This window comes from Triturus cristatus, chromosome 7, assembly GCF_964204655.1.
Source record: "Triturus cristatus chromosome 7, aTriCri1.1, whole genome shotgun sequence".
NCBI classification, from domain to species: Eukaryota; Metazoa; Chordata; class Amphibia; order Caudata; family Salamandridae; genus Triturus; species Triturus cristatus.
The window spans coordinates 1,867,908,980-1,867,925,638 of record NC_140590.1 but is presented as its reverse complement, the minus strand read 5'-3'; the positions used below and the strand labels follow the sequence as shown (position 1 = coordinate 1,867,925,638).

The following is a 16,659-nucleotide window of genomic DNA, read 5'->3' as shown; positions in this document are numbered from 1 at the left end:
ATGCTAGGAAGTCTCCCTGCTGGAGAAGCGGAAGGACTTGCTGTAGAGTGAGCATGTGAAAGTGCTCCGAAAGAATGTACTGGTTCAGGGGTCTCAGGTCTAATATAGGCCTGAGCGACCCGTCCTTTTTTGGAATTAAGAAGTAGAGGGAGTAAACCCCCGTGCCCCGCTCGTGGACGGGTACGACCTCGATAGCGCCTTTTAGAAGCATACTTTCTACCTCTTGCTGTAAGAGCGTCAAGTGCTCTGAGGACATAGGACGGTTTCTTGGTGGTATTGTGGGTGGAGTGGAAGTTAACTCCAGACAGTAACCGTATTTTATAATATCTTTGACCCACCTGTCCGTGGTGATGGAGTTCCACGTGGACAGGAACCGTTGTAGCCTTCCCCCGACAGGTGTTATGTGGTCGGGAGGAAGGGAGAGGGCGTCACTGCTTGTTCTTGGGGGAGGACCTGGTGTTGCCGTAGCCACGTCCTCTGCCCTTGGTACTGGAGCCACGATAGCCACCTCGGGTGTTCTTATCGTAGGTGGTCTGCGTATTACCCTTGTTATATGTTTGTTGTGACCCCTGTCCTCTGCCTGCTCCCTTGTTTCCGGGGCGACGAAAGGAGCCGCTCCGAAAGGACTGAGTTTGTAGGGCGCCCATGGACTTTGCAGTGTCCGTGTCCTTTTTTATCTTCTCGAGGGTGGCGTCAACCTCAGGCCCGAACAAAAAGTCGGGGTTGACGGGCTGATTAAGGATATTGTTTTGTACCTCAGGCTTGAATCCTGAGATACGTAGCCAGGCGTGACGTCGTAGGATGACGCTAGTGTTGATGGCCCTGGCAGCCGTGTCAGCAGCGTCTAGTGCACAAGCTTGTGCGGCAACTCGCTTGCCGGAGGTCTCCAGCACCTTGGACTCCTTGTCCGGGGGAGGAGCGTCACCCGTTGTCTGCGAGTGTGCCCTCTTGCGGGCATTCGCCACAACGATGGAGTCGAGTGGTAATTGTCCTCTGATGTAAGTAGGATCCCCAGGTGCTGATCTGTATTTCTTATCGATCCTGGGGTTTATCACTCGTGCCCTGGTGGGTTCCCTGAAAATGTCAGTGGCTGGCTTAAGGACCCCCTTCAACATTGGCAGAGTCTTTACATGTCTTTCTGAGGATGCAAAGGTGTCCATTAGAAAGTCATCTTCGATGATATCAGAGTGAAGCTGTACATCATGGTTGTTCGCCGCCCGTTCAATCAGAGCGTTGAACGCCGCAGTATCCTCTGTGGGTGACGTTTTTGCCCCATATAGTTGTGGGTCCTGTGCATCAAGAGGTGCACTGGGGTCTGCAGGGTCGCCCCAAGTTTGGTCAGGGTCCTGCTGGTCATCAGGGTCCGTGTCCACATGGTAGGGGACTTGTTCACCCATGTAGTCCTCCAATGCATCCGTGTCGGAGCGTGTGGGGGAGGCCCGGTGTGGATCCTGGTAGGGTGAATGAAAGGGTTCATACAGGAGAGGTTCTGTGTCCACAGGCAGCTTCCTCTTTAGCGGGATCCTGAAAGGTTCCAATGGCGGTTCCGAAGTTATCCTTCGGTCGTGGAGAATCATCCTGCCAGTGTCGGCGTCGATGACGCGTGACGGAGACGGCTCGACAGGCGTAACCGCAGTTTTGGTGGCCTGTGTCCTGAGTTGAAACGCCTTCGGGATTGTGGATGGAGGCAAGCCGAAGGTAATGCTGGTCGGCACCGACGAAACCGCTGGATCGATCGAACCCGACTGGTCCTGGAGGGCAGCCTTGGTTTTGCAGCCTGGCATTGCGCCAGGCCGTACTCGGGGCGCCTTAGAGGTCGTGGCCCCCGCCAGGGTCGTCGAGGCGGCTGCAGATATCTTCTGCGCCCGTGGTGCATCGAGCCGAGGTGCGGAGATCACCGTCGACGTCTTCGACACGTGAGGTTTCGGTGTCGTCGAGGGAGTGCTGCGAGGCGTAGCAGGCGGGACGGCCCTCGGTGTCGGTGGCGTCGACGCCGGTAACCGAGCAGGTTTTTCGGCGCCGATGGCCTTCTTCCGTTTGTCGACTCCCATGTCGCCCGTCTCGAGTTCGGCACCGAAGTCCCCCTTGGTGCGGTCGGTGCCGACACGGTGCGCCGGCGTCGAAGGTGTTGAAGGCCTCGATCCGACTAGCGCCACTTTCAGTTTCGGTTTCGTAGGAACCTGAGCAGCTTTCGGTTTCGGTTTCGTGGAAGGGAAACCAGCTGGCTTAAGCGGTAATGGCTGCCGCTGAACGTCCGAGGCCGGGCCCGAGGGCGGGGCCGAAGGACTGCGTGATAGGTCTCGGGTAAGGCCCGAAGGCGATCCCTCGACCGGAGCCATAGTCTGTGGCACTGGTGAATTCTCGGTTTGAACAGGTAGGCCTTGTTCATCATCGGAGCTACTCTCTTCGGCCCCTAAGGCCTCCTCGTCGTCTCCTACCTCGGTGTCGTCTTCACCTCTGTGGAAGAGTGACTCGTCGGCCTCGTCCGATCCGGGTTCTTGGTCGGAAACGGGACTGGAGGGTAAGACTTCTACTTCTTCGACGTCGTCCGCGTCGTCGAAGATGTCAGCTGGGGCCGGTGCCGCGTGCTGCGCTTCGAGCCTCGCCGCTCGACGATTCCGCAGAGTCTTCTTTGAACGGAACCGGGCACAGGCCATACATGTCGACTCGTCGTGGTCCGGCGAAAGGCATTTGTTGCACACCGGATGGACGTCGATGTGTGGGTACTTCGCATTACATACCGGACACCTTTTGAATGGCGTCCTCGATTCCATCGTCGAAGTAGTTGATGGGCAGGTAAATGCGAACAAAGTCGGTGCTGAAAGTTAGTAAACTAACAGAGAGTATCGAAAACCGATCGATAAACAGTACCGACGCGAACTAAAGGCCTTGTGGCCTCGACAAAATTTTTTCCCTAACTTGAGCTAAGATAGCACATCCGAACCCAATGGCGGAAAAAAACAATCTGAGGATGGAGAGGATGCCCATGCGCACTGTAGTCCAGGGGAGGAGTCACCTATCCAAGGATACTTCGAAGACTCTTCCAGGACAACAACGTGCAAACATCCGGACCCAACACTAGGCGGCGATCTATGCACAGATATGAATTCAGCAGCCCACATGCCTCGAACCTCTTGTTTCAGCAGTGTGGTATGTTCTTGTGACATTGCACGGTGCCTGGGTGTAATATTTGGGGGAGGGGGGTAGATGTTAGTTCGAGACAGTACCGTGACCGAATAATTTGGGTCACCCATTTGTCTGATGTTATGGTCTCCCAGGTTTGAAAAAAGTCTTGTAGTCTGCCCCCGACCGGAGTGGAATGGTCTGGGGGAGCGGGGGAAAGTCATTGTGTGGGCGGTGTGGCAGAACGGGCGGTGTTGGTTTTGCCCCTGCCTTTATTATTGTTCCCTCTATATCCACCTCTTTGATAGCCCTTTGTGAAGGTAGTGTGAGGAGGGGACTTGTAGGACGTGGAGGCGTTATCGGTAGAGTAACCCCTGCCAGTGCCTCGAAAGGAGGAACGGCGAAAGGAGCGTCTAGGAGTGTGGGATTGTAATGCTCACATAGACTTCGCCGTATCTGTATCCTTCTTCATTTTCTCCAGGGCTTCGTCTAATTTTGGGCCAAATAAGTGTTGTTGGTCAAAAGGGTGGTTCAAAATAGATGCTTGGACCTCCGGCTTAAAGCCTGAGATTCTGAGCCAGGCGTGACGGCGAAGCAGAACACTGGTGTTTATAGCCCTGGAAGCTGTGTCTGCTGCGTCAAGTGCACATTTAATAGAGGTGTTGGTAATAATCTTTCCCTCTTGTATCAGTTCATGAGCCTTATTTTTATATTTCTCTGGGAGATGTTGCATGAGAGCCTCCAGCTCATCATAGTGCGCTCTGTCGTACCGCGCCAGCAACGCTTGCGTGTTGGCGATGCGCCACATATTGGCAGCTTGCGAGGCAGTGCGTTTGCCTGACGCATCTAAGAGCTTGGACTCCTTATGGGGTGGTGGAGCCTCACCCGATGACTGAGAATTGGATCTCTTCCTAGCTGTGGATACCACTAATGAGTCCAAGGGCGCAGGTCCTTTAATATAGGCAGGATCTGTGGGGGCTGCCTTATATTTCTTCTCTATTCTGGGGTTTAAGACCCTAGCCCTGACGGGGTCTTTGAAAACCTCTGCCGCATGTTTGGTCACCCCTTTAACCCCTTCAGCGCGGCGCGGATTTCCGCGCCACGCCGAAGATTCCGTGCGCGGGCGGGGCCATGACGGAACGGTTCCGTCATAAGCACAGCCCAACCGACGTGCATGACGGAACCGTTCCGTCAAGCGCGTCGAAGGGGTTAAGCATGGGTAATATGGCAGTAGATTTATCTGCGATGTCAAAAGTGTCAAGTAGGAAGTCTTCCTCAACTGGATCACTGTGTAACTCCACCCCATGATAATGTGCCGCCCGTTGTAAGAGGTGGAACCCCAGGGAGTCCTCTGGTGGAGATGGCCTGGATGGATACAGATCATCCTGAGGCACATCTGGGATATCTGGATTGTGATAATCCTCCCATGGGTCTGGTGTGCCCGGAGGAGTGGGGTCCTGTGGGTCATCTGTTGGATCATAGTAGGGATCCCCTTGGTCATCAGGGTCTGGAGACGGGGTCGGAGAGCGATGAGGCAAGGGTGGGGAAGGTGGAGGCGGAGATGGGGGAGGTGGAGGAGGGTACTCTGAAAGGAGATGTGGCAGAGTACTTCCGTTTTGGCGGTGGAGGAGGAGCTGGCTTGTCTAAATGTCTTTTCTTTGAAGACAAAGTCAAATGTCCAGTCTTTGGATCCTTTGTTAAAGTCTTTTGTAGAGGATCTGGAGTGAAATGCTCCTCAGGCACCGATTCATCTGTCGGTGCCGATGTTTTCGTGGCCGACTGCTTCTTCGGTTTATCCGCGCCATGCTTTTTCGGGGCCTCCGATTTTTTGTTCGGTGCCTGTCGGGTACCCCACAACGCTTACCTCTGCTTGTGGAGTGATTCCGCAGAGACGACAAGAGCGCCCGTCCCTGTACCCACCTGACCCTCGTGGAAGGTAGAACCCAGCAGGGATGAGATGGACGCAGGGAAGGGAGCCAAAAGGAAGGTAGGGGGTTGGGAGTGTAGGGTTCTTGAAGACGACTGGAAAGGAAGAACAAAGACCCAGCTTAGTGAGGGGGCCCCAACTCCTTCGTCTACACACCCCGTAATCCACACACAGAAATGCTCGTGTCCCCCCTTTGGAAGACTTACCAGTGCGCAGCAGTCCACGAGTCTTAACGATACTGGCAGCCCAGCGAGGCTTTCCTGATTCAGGTGCTGGCCTGCGAGCTCTTCCGTCAGCAAAGAAGGCGCTTCTGCGCGTCTCGTATCCAAGAGTGCTCTTACTCCAGAGGCACTCCTGTAAGGCACACGTTCCGCTGGACGCTGCTTGACCCTGGGGTATCCTGACCCATAACAGTGTCAGTGCAACGGAACTTCAATAGTCAAAACAAAAGGAACCCCCAAAACAGCTCCTCAACGCTCCTGCGTGGTTGGGGACAAAATTACCATATAGCGCTCCTGCGCGGATAAAGAACCAAACGATACCAGCGCCCCAGCGCGATGTACGGAAAACAAAACAAAACAAGACAAATGCGCTCCAGCGCGGCGGACTTGAAGCAAAGAAAATGCGCACCAGCGCGGTGGAAACAAAACACGGCTCCAAGCGCTCCGGCGCCGTGAACCGAAACCAGGAAACTGCGCTCCAGCGCGGTGGGTGTTAACAAAGCTAATGCACTCCAGTGCGGGGAGAAACCAGATCAACCCTCACGATGCTCCACAGCACGGCGAGTCCGCTTCAGGTTGTCTTCTAGAATACGAAGCAACGACTCCGGCGGGAAACGCGCTGTTTAAGCGTTTTCCCCCGGAAGTGGTTTCCTGAGATGTTGCTGGTGTTGCAAGACTAGACCGGGGCTTCACTTCCGCCCGGAAGTGAGGCTCCCGATCATTCTGTGTGTGTATTAGCGGACGGAACGGGAGCACCGGCAAGCGCCGTAACAATGACAGTGCCGAGGCAGGCTTCGGCACGGAAGCGTCGTTGCCGAGGGATTTATGTTTGGTCGGCACCGAGAGGCCAGGTTTCGACACCGATGGCTTTGGAACGGAGCTTGGTGTGGTTTTCTTCGGCGCCGAAGAGAGTTTTTCGACGCCGCTAGCAGGCTGGCTCGAGCCCGAGCCGCCGGGAGACTTGTGATGCCTCTTCACCGGGCCCGAAGGTGGGGTGATGGAAGCGGTATGCTTGGTTTTCCCTAGGCCCAGAGGCGAAGGTGTAACCGGAGTCTCTTTCGGTATGGGCGCGGGAGTGGGAGGGGGTAGAGTACTCATGACCCTCTGTGCCGGTGTGATCTCCTCCACGTCGGAGTCGTCGGCCTCGGAAGCGCTGACGACATCGTCCTCCTGTTCAGTGTGCTGCTGTCCCGAAGCTCCGGTGTCTTCTCCGAAGATGTCAGGTGGAGCCGAGGTCGATGAGTGCGCCATGGTGCGTCGAGCTCGTCGATCCCGAATAGTCTTTTTCGATCGAAAAGACTTGCAGGCGGGGCAGTCTCGGGCCTCGTGTTCGGGAGAGAGGCAGAGGTTGCACACCTGATGTAGATCGGTGTGGGGAAATTTAGACCCACATTTTGGGCATTTCTTGAAGGGAGTCCTTTCCATCGGGCGAGACCGGAGTCGAGATAGGCCCGAAGGCCGCTGCCGATGCCTGGAATCGAGGAAGTGCCGAAGAGAGAGATGAAGAAGATGATTTCGTCTAAAGAATCTCGATGGACGAGGATTTTTCGTCGAAGGTCGAACTGGAAAGGTTCGAAGCCGGAGCACGAAGTATTACATCCGAGCCCGATGGCGGAAAAAAACAATCTGAGGATGGAGCCGAAGCCCATGCGCAGTACGGACCGAAGGAGGAGTCACCGAACTTGTGACTTCCAAAGATTGTCCAAGAAGAAAAACAAACTGCAAACATCCGGGCCCAACACCAGATGGCGATCTATGCACAGTGTATAATCTGCAGCTCATATGCCTCGAACATAATGTTCTAAAAAGATTGTTGGCTGTCCCTGTTTCAACTGCAAACCTCAGTATACCCCAAGAACTTTATGTTCTGTATCTAACTGATTTAATTAATATGGCGGCCCTCACCTTCTGGCGCCGTCTATGGGCAAAAGATGAGACCAAATTAGAAAATATCTAATTGTAGACTGTCTTTCTCTAGACCACAGCAGTAAGATTCCCTGGCTGGTGCATGTAAAAACTTTCTTGGGACACTCTGGGTTATGTATGGATAGGAAGATTCCCTCATCAATTTTAAAATTTAGTAAAAGCGATTTGAAGATGCGATATCTGGTGGCTATGGAAGACACCAGAGAGTATGAATATAGTGAGGAAAATAGTGTAAAAACATACTATGAAATTCCAGTAGTAAGGGGCCTGCAATACTATTTAATACAGGTGAGAAACACGCAATATAGATTTTACCTGACCAGATTAAGGCTTGGTACCCTACACTATTTAACGGCATCTCCAAAACAAGATATGTGGTTTCATAAACTGTCTAAATGCCGGTGTGATGGAAAAACCGCCAATCCACGCTGCATCTTTGACTTTTTTGTAGATGTTATATAGATATCCGGAAAAGGATTTTAAAACCATTGTTTTTATCAAATTCACTTTTCCATTACAAACATGCTTTTAATTTAGTAAGTAGTCTGGAAAACCTGGAAATTATAAATGCAGTTATTATGTATATACTCCTCGCCATAAGGAGGCGAAAGACCTATGCACACTTGGACATCTTGTCATATGAGCGACCGGATGATTGAAAGTAACTTTAGACTGGCATTTAGTATCGTCTACACTTTATAATTGATTAGAATGAATGCTGCTTCGAAAGTTTTACTTGCATATTTTAAGCACACTGCACCTTATGCCTAAGAACTGTTGATTGCATATTTTGATTGAACATTATTAAATGGACTGTTATACCTCAGTTTGAAACAGACATCTTGCAATTAGATTGTACAATTGGGCTCTGTTACCTGTCATTTTAAAGAGCTTTTTATGTTAAGAATACTTTAATGGTGTCATTGTGTTCACCGAATAAAGCGGATTTGACTTGATTTGACATAAAGAGCAGAGCATGTGAATCCAAAAAAGATTCACACGGCATGTGAATCCAAAACAGATTCACACGGCAAAACCAGCATTTCATGTTCATGTTCCCAACGCTCTGGTCATTGGGGATTTATGATCTGCCAGCGCGCTGAGCTTCTGCCTCAAAAACATCCCATGATGCAAGCTTCACTGCGCTGCAGATCTAACTCTCACTCTAGCCCAACTCTTTCTCTGGCCACAAACTGACCATCGCTGTAAGGAAACGATGATGGACGACCGACTCCCTGCCTACGTCACTGGCCCAGACAGAGCTGTCTGCAACAGTACTTTCCATCAGCCTCATTGTTTGCCGTATCGGATAAGTCTGGTCAATTTTAGGATCTCGCCTTGTTTGCATTAGTATTCTCCTGCTGTTCCACTGCTTCGTTGCAGCACTGTCCATCTGACTCGGGGACTCTGGATACGTGACCTTGTATTACCGGTCATCAGGGCGCTTCACTGGTGAGACGTGACGAGTGTCCATTTTGAGAAGCCATCAGATTTCTTTTCATCAAGCCTCTCCTTCCCAGACTAATAAACTTGTAAAGCTACCAGGGGGGGGGGGGGGCTCTGCTCTTGGGTTTCCACAAATTTATGATTTTCAAGTTAACACTGCCAGAATTGAGGAGGAGATCTTTTAAGATTAAAAATAGCAATTTATGGAATACTTTCTTGAAAATATCTGGAAAAGAATAAAAGCTGTTCAAATTCCATAAGCCCAAATGTTATAGTTTCCCAAAACAGAGTTTGGGTAGGAGTTTGTTTTCTGGCATCCCCTACCCAGAGCATTCCATAAATCCAAAAACAAGAGTCAGATTGCGTCTCTAACTCTTGAGCCACCGACTTGCTGAAACGGTGAAGACAGATCATTTAATTATTGCAATAAACTCTAGGAAATACAAGCACGCTCAGCTGTCCTTTCCAAAGACTTTATTTCTTGAGCTCACCTGCTGTTGCACAGCAACCACAAGTAGCCGGAATAAATGTGTCTGATCAGACGAGGCAATTTTTACAATTGAGATTCAATCAGTCAAACAACAACAAATATGGTTAGATCTCTCGAACTAGCAGTACAAAAGGGATTGTTTTGATTTATGAAGTTACTGGGTTCCTGGGCGTCCTTGTGCACGGCTGTACGTAGAATGCGCTAAAAATGCTAAAACATGGCCCAATGAGAGAGTAAAGGTAATGATGAATTCAATTATACTAAAAGTGTTCATGTACTATTAAACTGAAGAAGATAAAGCCATGTCTTCATGATTCCGCCCGGTCTTTCTTCGTAGGGATGCGTGTCTCCATTTTACGCTGCTAAAAACATAAAAAGACACGTTTTCTGCATGTTACATGGTAATAAATATTAACATTACACATCATTTCTCTTCAATAAATGTTCACAATAAAACATTTACTCAAGTCCATGCTGGAGATTCTGCTTCTATTGAACACCCCCCTCAATACACACGCGGCTTGCACAATACATTTATAATTCATCCAAGGGCAGGAACCAACTCTTCAAGTAAATGCAAATGAAATGTATCCAATAACATCCTGCTCGTTTCCCTTCAGATTTCATCACGTCTCTTGATGGAATACCTTCCTCCTCAGTAAGTTTGCAGACAGGTTGTAGCGCCTCGCAGGTCTGGTCTGTATCCAGGCGCTGCACAAGAACCTCCAATTAACAGGCAATCATTCTCGCCTGCGGAAGGTGCATCTCAAGCACGTGGGCTCCATGTAGCTGGTCTACAGCACTCATAGCCCGTCATTGGCTGAGGCTTTCCTTAACTAACAACGACACTAGCCTGTGATTGGTCAGCAGCCATCGTCTACTGCAAAACACCAGATTGGATTTGGTAAGTGGCCTTCATAGTTTGAGTATTTCAGTGGCTTTTCTACTGTGCAAAATAGATGATCACCTTCCTGTTTCCATGAGAGGGAATGCAATGTGCAGGCATGGTGGTCCTGTGGAAGCGGGAAAGAAAACCTACAGACATGCAATGTGTGAGTTATCTGCTATAAATTGAGCTGTGCAACACACATTGAAAAAAACAAAAAATAGAATTGCATTCATATTAATTTCTCATGTCGATTTGAGCAGGAGTGTAGTAGTGATTGAAGCATGAGTGCCATAGGAGTTACCTGCTGTGGTTGGAGCAAGAGTGCTGCAGGAGTTACCTGCTGTGGTTGGAGCAAGAGTGCCGCAGGAGGTACCTGCTGTGGTTAGAGCAAGAGTGCTGCAGGAAGTACCTGCTGTGGTTGGAGCGAGAGTGCCGCAGGAGGTACCTGCTGTGATTGGACCAGGAGTGCCGTAGGAGGTACCTGCTGTGGTTGGAGCAAGAGTGCTGCAGGAGGTACCTGCTGTGGTTGGAGCAAGAGTGCCATAGGAGGTACCTGCTGTGGTTGGAGCAAGAGTGCCATAGGAGGTACCTGCTGTGGTTAGAGCAAGAGTGCCATAGGAGGTACCTGCTGTGGTTAGAGCAAGAGTGCCATAGGAGGTACCTGCTGTGGTTGGAGCGAGAGTGCCGCAGGAGGTACCTGCAGTGATTGGACCAGGAGTGCCGTAGGAGTTACCTGCTGTGGTAGGAGCAAGAGTGCCGCAGGAGGTACCTGCTGTGGTTGGAGCAAGAGTACTGCAGGAGATACCTGCTGTGGTTTGAGCAAGAGTGCCGCAGGAGGTACCTGCTGTGGTAGGAGCAAGAGTGCCGCAGGAGGTACCTGCTGTGGTAGGAGCAAGAGTGCCGCAGGAGGTACCTGCTGTGGTAGGAGCAAGAGTGCCGCAGGAGGTACCTGCTGTGGTAGGAGCAAGAGTGCCGCAGGAGGTACCTGCTGTGGTTGGAGCAAGAGTGCCATAGGAGGTACCTGCTGTGGTTGGAGCAAGAGTGCTACAGGAGGTACCTGCTGTGGTTGGAGCAAGAGTGCCATAGGAGGTACCTGCTGTGGTTAGAGCAAGAGTGCCATAGGAGGTACCTGCTTTGGTTGGAGCGAGAGTGCCGCAGGAGGTACCTGCTGTGATTGGACCAGGAGTGCAGTAGGAGTTACCTACTGTGGTAGGAGCAAGAGTGCCGCAGGAGGTACCTGCTGTGGTTGGAGCAAGAGTGGTGCAGGAGGTACCTGCTGTGGTTGGAGCAAGAGTGCCGCAGGAGGTACCTGCTGTGGTAGGAGCAAGAGTGTGGCAGGAGGTACCTGCTGTGGTAGGAGCAAGAGTGCCGCAGGAGATACATGCTGTGGTTGGAGCAAGAGTGCTGCAGGAGGTACCTGCTGTGGTTGGAGAAAGAGTGCTGCAGGAGGTACCTGCTGTGGTTAGAGCAAGAGTGCCATAGGAGGTACCTGCTGTGGATAGAGCAAGAGTGCCATAGGAGGTACCTGCTGTGGTTGGAGCGAGAGTGCCGCAGGAGGTACCTGCTGTGATTGGACCAGGAGTGCCGCAGGAGGTACCTGCTGTGGTAGGAGCAAGAGTGCCGCAGGAGGTACCTGCTGTGGTTGGAGCAAGAGTGCTGCAGGAGGTACCTGCTGTGGATGGAGCAAGAGTGCCGCAGGAGGTACCTGCTGTGGTAGAAGCAAGAGTGCCGCAGGAGGTACCTGCTGTGGTAGGAGCAAGAGTGCCGCAGGAGGTACCTGCTGGTTGGAGCAAGAGAGCCATAGGAGGTACCTGCTGTGGTTGGAGCAAGAGTGCTGCAGGAGGTACCTGCTGTGTTTGGAGCAAGAGTGCCATAGGAGGTACCTGCTGTGGCTGGAGCAAGAGTGCCGTAGGAGGTACCTTCTGTGGTTGGAGCAAGAGTGCCGCAGGAGGTACCTGCTGTGGTTAGAGCAAGAGTGCTGCAGGAGGTATCTGCTGTGATTGGACAAGGAGTGCCATAGGAGGTATCTGCTGTGATTGGACCAGGAGTGCCATAGGAGGTACCTGCTGTGATTGGACCGGGAGTGCCGTAGGAGGTACCTGCTGTGGTTAGAGCATGAGTGCCATAGGAGGTACCTGCTGTGGTTGGAGCAAGAGTGCCATAGGAGGTACCTGCTGTGGTTGGAGCAAGAGTGCCATAGGAGGTACCTGCTGCGGTTGGAGCAAGAGTGCCATAGGAGGTACCTGCTGTGGTTGGAGCAAGAGTGCCGAAGGAGGTACCTGCTGCGGTTGGAGCAAGAGTGCCATAGGAGATACCTACTGTGGTTGGAGAAAGAGTGCCGCAGGAGGTACCTGCTGTGGTTGGAGCAAGAGTGCCGCAGGAGGTACCTGCTGTGATTGGACCAGGAGTGCCGTAGGAGGTACCTTCTGTGGTTAGAGCAAGAGTGCCATAGGAGGTACCTGCTGTGGTTGGAGCAAGAGTGCCATAGGAGGTACCTGCTGTGGTTGGAGAAAGAGTGCCGCAGGAGGTACCTGCTGTGGTTGGAGCAAGAGTGCCGCAGGAGGTACCTGCTGTGGTTGGAGCAAGAGTGCCGCAGGAGGTACCTGCTGTGGTTGGAGCAAGAGTGCCGCAGGAGGTACCTGCTGTGGTTGGAGCAAGAGTGCCGCAGGAGGTACCTGCTGTGGTTGGAGCAAGAGTGCCGCAGGAGGTACCTGCTGTGGTTGGAGCAAGAGTGCCGCAGGAGGTACCTGCTGTGGTTGGAGCAAGAGTGCCACAGGAGGTACCTGCTGTGGTTGGAGCAAGAGTGCCACAGGAGGTACCTGCTGTGGTTGGAGCAAGAGTGCCACAGGAGGTACCTGCTGTGGTTGGAGCAAGAGTGCCACAGGAGGTACCTGCTGTGGTTGGAGCAAGAGTGCCATAGGAGGTACCTGCTGTGGTTGGAGCAAGAGTGCCATAGGAGGTACCTGCTGTGGTTGGAGCAAGAGTGCCATAGGAGGTACCTTCTGTGGTTGGAGCAAGAGTGCCGCAGGAGGTACCTGCTGTGATTGAACCAGGAGTGCCGTAGGAGGTACCTTCTGTGGTTGGAGCAAGAGTGCCGCAGGAGGTACCTGCTGTGGTTAGAGCAAGAGTGCCGCAGGAGGTACCTGCTGTGATTGGACCAGCAGTGCCGTAGGAGGTACCTTCTGTGGTTGGAGCAAGAGTGCTGCAGGAGGTACCTGCTGTGGTTAGAGCAAGAGTGCCATAGGAGGTACCTGCTGTGGTTGGAGCAAGAATGCTATAGGAGGTACCTGCTGTGGTTGGAGCAACAGTGCCATAGGAGGTACCTGCTGTGGTTGGAGCAAGAGTGCCGCAGGAGGTACCTGCTGTGGTTGGACCAGGAGTGCCGTAGGAGGTACCTTCTGTGGTTGGAGCAAGAGTGCCGCAGGAGGTACCTGCTGTGGTTAGAGCAAGAGTGCTGCAGGAGGTACCTGCTGTGATTGGACCAGGAGTGCCGTAGGAGGTACCTTCTGTGGTTGGAGCAAGAGTGCCATAGGAGGTACCTGCTGTGGTTAGAGCAAGAGTGCCATAGGAGGTACCTGCTGTGGTTGGAGCAAGAGTGCCATAGGAGGTACCTGCTGTGGTTGGAGCAGCAGGTGCTGCAGGAGGTACCTGCTGTGGTTGGAGAAAGAGTGCCGCAGGAGGTACCTGCTGTGGTTGGAGCAAGAGTGCCGCAGGAGGTACCTGCTGTGGTTGGAGCAAGAGTGCCGCAGGAGGTACCTGCTGTGGTTGGAGCAAGAGTGCTGCAGGAGGTACCTGCTGTGGTTGGAGCAAGAGTGCCATAGGAGGTACCTGCTGTGGTTGGAGCAAGAGTGCTGCAGGAGGTACCTGCTGTGGTTGGAGCAAGAGTGCCGCAGGAGGTACCTGCTGTGGTTGGAGCAAGAGTGCCGCAGGAGGTACCTGCTGTGGTTGGAGCAAGCGGTTGGAGCAAGAGTGCCGCAGGAGGTACCTGCTGTGGTTGGAGCAAGAGAGCCACAGGAGGTACGTGCTGTGGTTGGAGCAAGAGTGCCACAGGAGGTACCTGCTGTGGTTGGAGCAAGAGTGCCACAGGAGGTACCTGCTGTGGTTGGAGCAAGAGTGCCGCAGGAGGTACCTGCTGTGGTTGGAGCAAGAGTGCCGCAGGAGGTACCTGCTGTGGTTGGAGCAAGAGTGCCATAGGAGGTACCTGCTGTGGTTGGAGCAAGAGTGCTACAGGAGGTACCTGCTGTGGTTGGAGCAAGAGTGCCATAGGAGGTACCTGCTGTGGTTGGAGCAAGAGTGCCATAGGAGGTACCTGCTGTGGTTGGAGCAAGAGTGCCATAGGAGGTCCCTGCTGTGGTTGGAGCAAGAGTGCCATAGGAGGTACCTGCTGTGGTTGGAGCAAGAGTGCTGCAGGAGGTACCTGCTGTGGTTGGAGCAAGAGTGCCATAGGAGGTACCTGCTGTGGTTGGAGAAAGAGTGCCGCAGGAGGTACCTGCTGTGGTTGGAGCAAGAGTACCATAGGAGGTACCTGCTGTGATTGGACCAGGAGTGCCGTAGGAGGTACGTTCTGTGGTTGGGGCAAGAGTGCCGTAGGAGGTACCTGCTGTGATTGGACCAGGAGTGCCGCAGGAGGTACCTGCTGTGTTTGGAGCAGGAGTACCACAGGAGGTACCTGCTGTGATTGGACCAGGAGTGCTGCAGGAGGTACCTGCTGTGGTTGGAGCAAGAGTGCTGCAGGAGGTACCTGCTGTAGTTGGTGCAAGAGTGCCACAGGAGGTATCTGCTGTGGTTGGAGCAAGAGTGCCATAGGAGTTACCTGCTGTGTATGGAGCAGGAGTGCCGTAGGAGGTACCTGCTGTGGTTGTAGCAAGAGTGCCGTAGGAGGTACCTGCTGTGATTGGAGCAAGAGTGCTGCAGGAGGTACCTGCTGTGGTAGGAGCAAGAGTGCCGGAGGAGGTACCTGCTGTGGTTGGAGCAACAGTGCTGCAGGAGGTACCTGCTGTGGTTGGAGCAAGAGTGCCACAGGAGGTACCTGCTGTGATTGGACCAGGAGTGCCGTAGGAGGTACCTGCTATGGTTGGAGCAAGAGTGCTGTAGGAGGTACCTGCTGTGGTTGGAGCAAGAGTGCCGCACGAGGTACCTGCTGTGGTTGGAGCAAGAGTGCTGCAGGAGGTACCTGCTGTGGTTGGAGGAAGAGTGCCATAGGAGGTACCTGCTGTGATTGGACCAGGAGTGCCGTAGGAGGTACCTTCTGTGGTTGGGGCAAGAGTGCCGCAGGAGGTACCTGCTGTGGTTGGAGCAAGAGTGCTGCAGGAGGTGCCTGCTGTGGCTGGAGCAGGAGTACCACAGGAGGTACCTGCTGTGATTGGACCAGGAGTGCCGTAGGAGGTACCTGCTGTGGTTGGAGCAACAGTGCTGCAGGAGGTACCTGCTGTGGTTGGAGCAAGAGTGCAACAGGAGGTATCTGCTGTGATTGGACAAGGAGTGCTGTAGGAGGTACCTGCTGTGGTTGGAGCAAAAGTTCTGCAGGAGGTACCTGCTGTGGTTGAAGCAGGAGTGCCGTAGGTTGTACCAGCTGTGATTGGACCAGGAGTGCTGCAGGAAGTACCTGCTGTGTTTGGAGCAGGAGTGCCGTAGGAGGTACCTGCTGTGATTGGACCAGGAGTGCCATAGGAGGTACCTTCTGTGGTTGGGGCAAGAGTGCTGCAGGAGGTACCTGCTGTGGTTGGAGCAGGGGTGCCCCAAGAGGTCCTGGGCGTAATCAGAGTGCAGTAGGAAAAATCTGCTTTGAAGGATGAGTTAGAGTGCTCCTTTACCCCCAAGGCATGGTCAAGCATCTTTCACAGATCCTGCACTTCTGCCTTTAGTGCTTCTGGAAAGGAGACCCTAAGTAAACAAACGCATTACTGGCACTACATCCCAGCCACAATGGCTAAATGGAAGCCCAGCGGGGACAATAGTTGTTGGCGCAAATGCAACCACCCAGGAACGCTGATCCACCTTCTTTGGCATTGCCCTAAACTACATTTTAAATGTACTGGGCAGAGGTGTTGACAGACATTAATGAAATGTATGGGACAGACCTACCCAAATTCCCTAGTTACGAACTGTTACGGCTAACCAATGCTCTGCCTTATCCACTGCGTTCTGAGACAGGAAAGGCAATTTACCTTCGCACTCTGTACGGCCAAGCAGGTCATTATGTCAAAGTGGTACACAGACATCGACCCATGCTGATTGGCTACATAATCTCTGGGATTTATTAGGCATGGAAAAATTAACAACGTCCATAGAACACAAGCTCACCCAATTCGATAACACATGGGGAGCATGTATACAGGTTCTTACTGAAGACTTTCAGGACTTGTCCTGCCCGGCATACCTACAAGCGCTTTGACTCTCAAACGCAGAGAGCAGCACCGACTGACCTAGAGAGAACGGGCACTTGATGCCTGCAGCCACTTTGGGACCACCTCAGGACTATTGCTTGCTCACTGCAGCAGGAGCTGTCGAGCAGTACCCCTCTCCCTCAGACTTTGCTGCCCCTTTCTCCCCTCCTCCACCCCACCCTAAGACAGTTGGAGCTGAAACCGCTCTACTGCCCTCTGCCCCACCCAGTCTGTCTGCCCCCCCCCCCCGT

At 52.8% G+C, this 16,659-nt stretch overlaps 1 protein-coding gene across 3 annotated transcripts in view; it reads right to left on the bottom strand.

Annotated features, from left to right (window-relative positions):
• Positions 1 to 9,100: 9,100 nt before the first annotated feature.
• The window catches only part of LOC146813540 (double-stranded RNA-specific adenosine deaminase-like), a 318,386-nt gene continuing 310,827 nt past the window's right edge, over positions 9,101 to 16,659 (bottom strand). For all 3 annotated transcript variants that reach the window (XM_085620305.1, XM_085620304.1, XM_085620303.1), the window contains one exon: positions 9,101 to 9,495. The gene's annotated coding sequence lies outside the window, so the exon portion shown is untranslated. The remainder of the gene's footprint in view (positions 9,496 to 16,659) is intronic.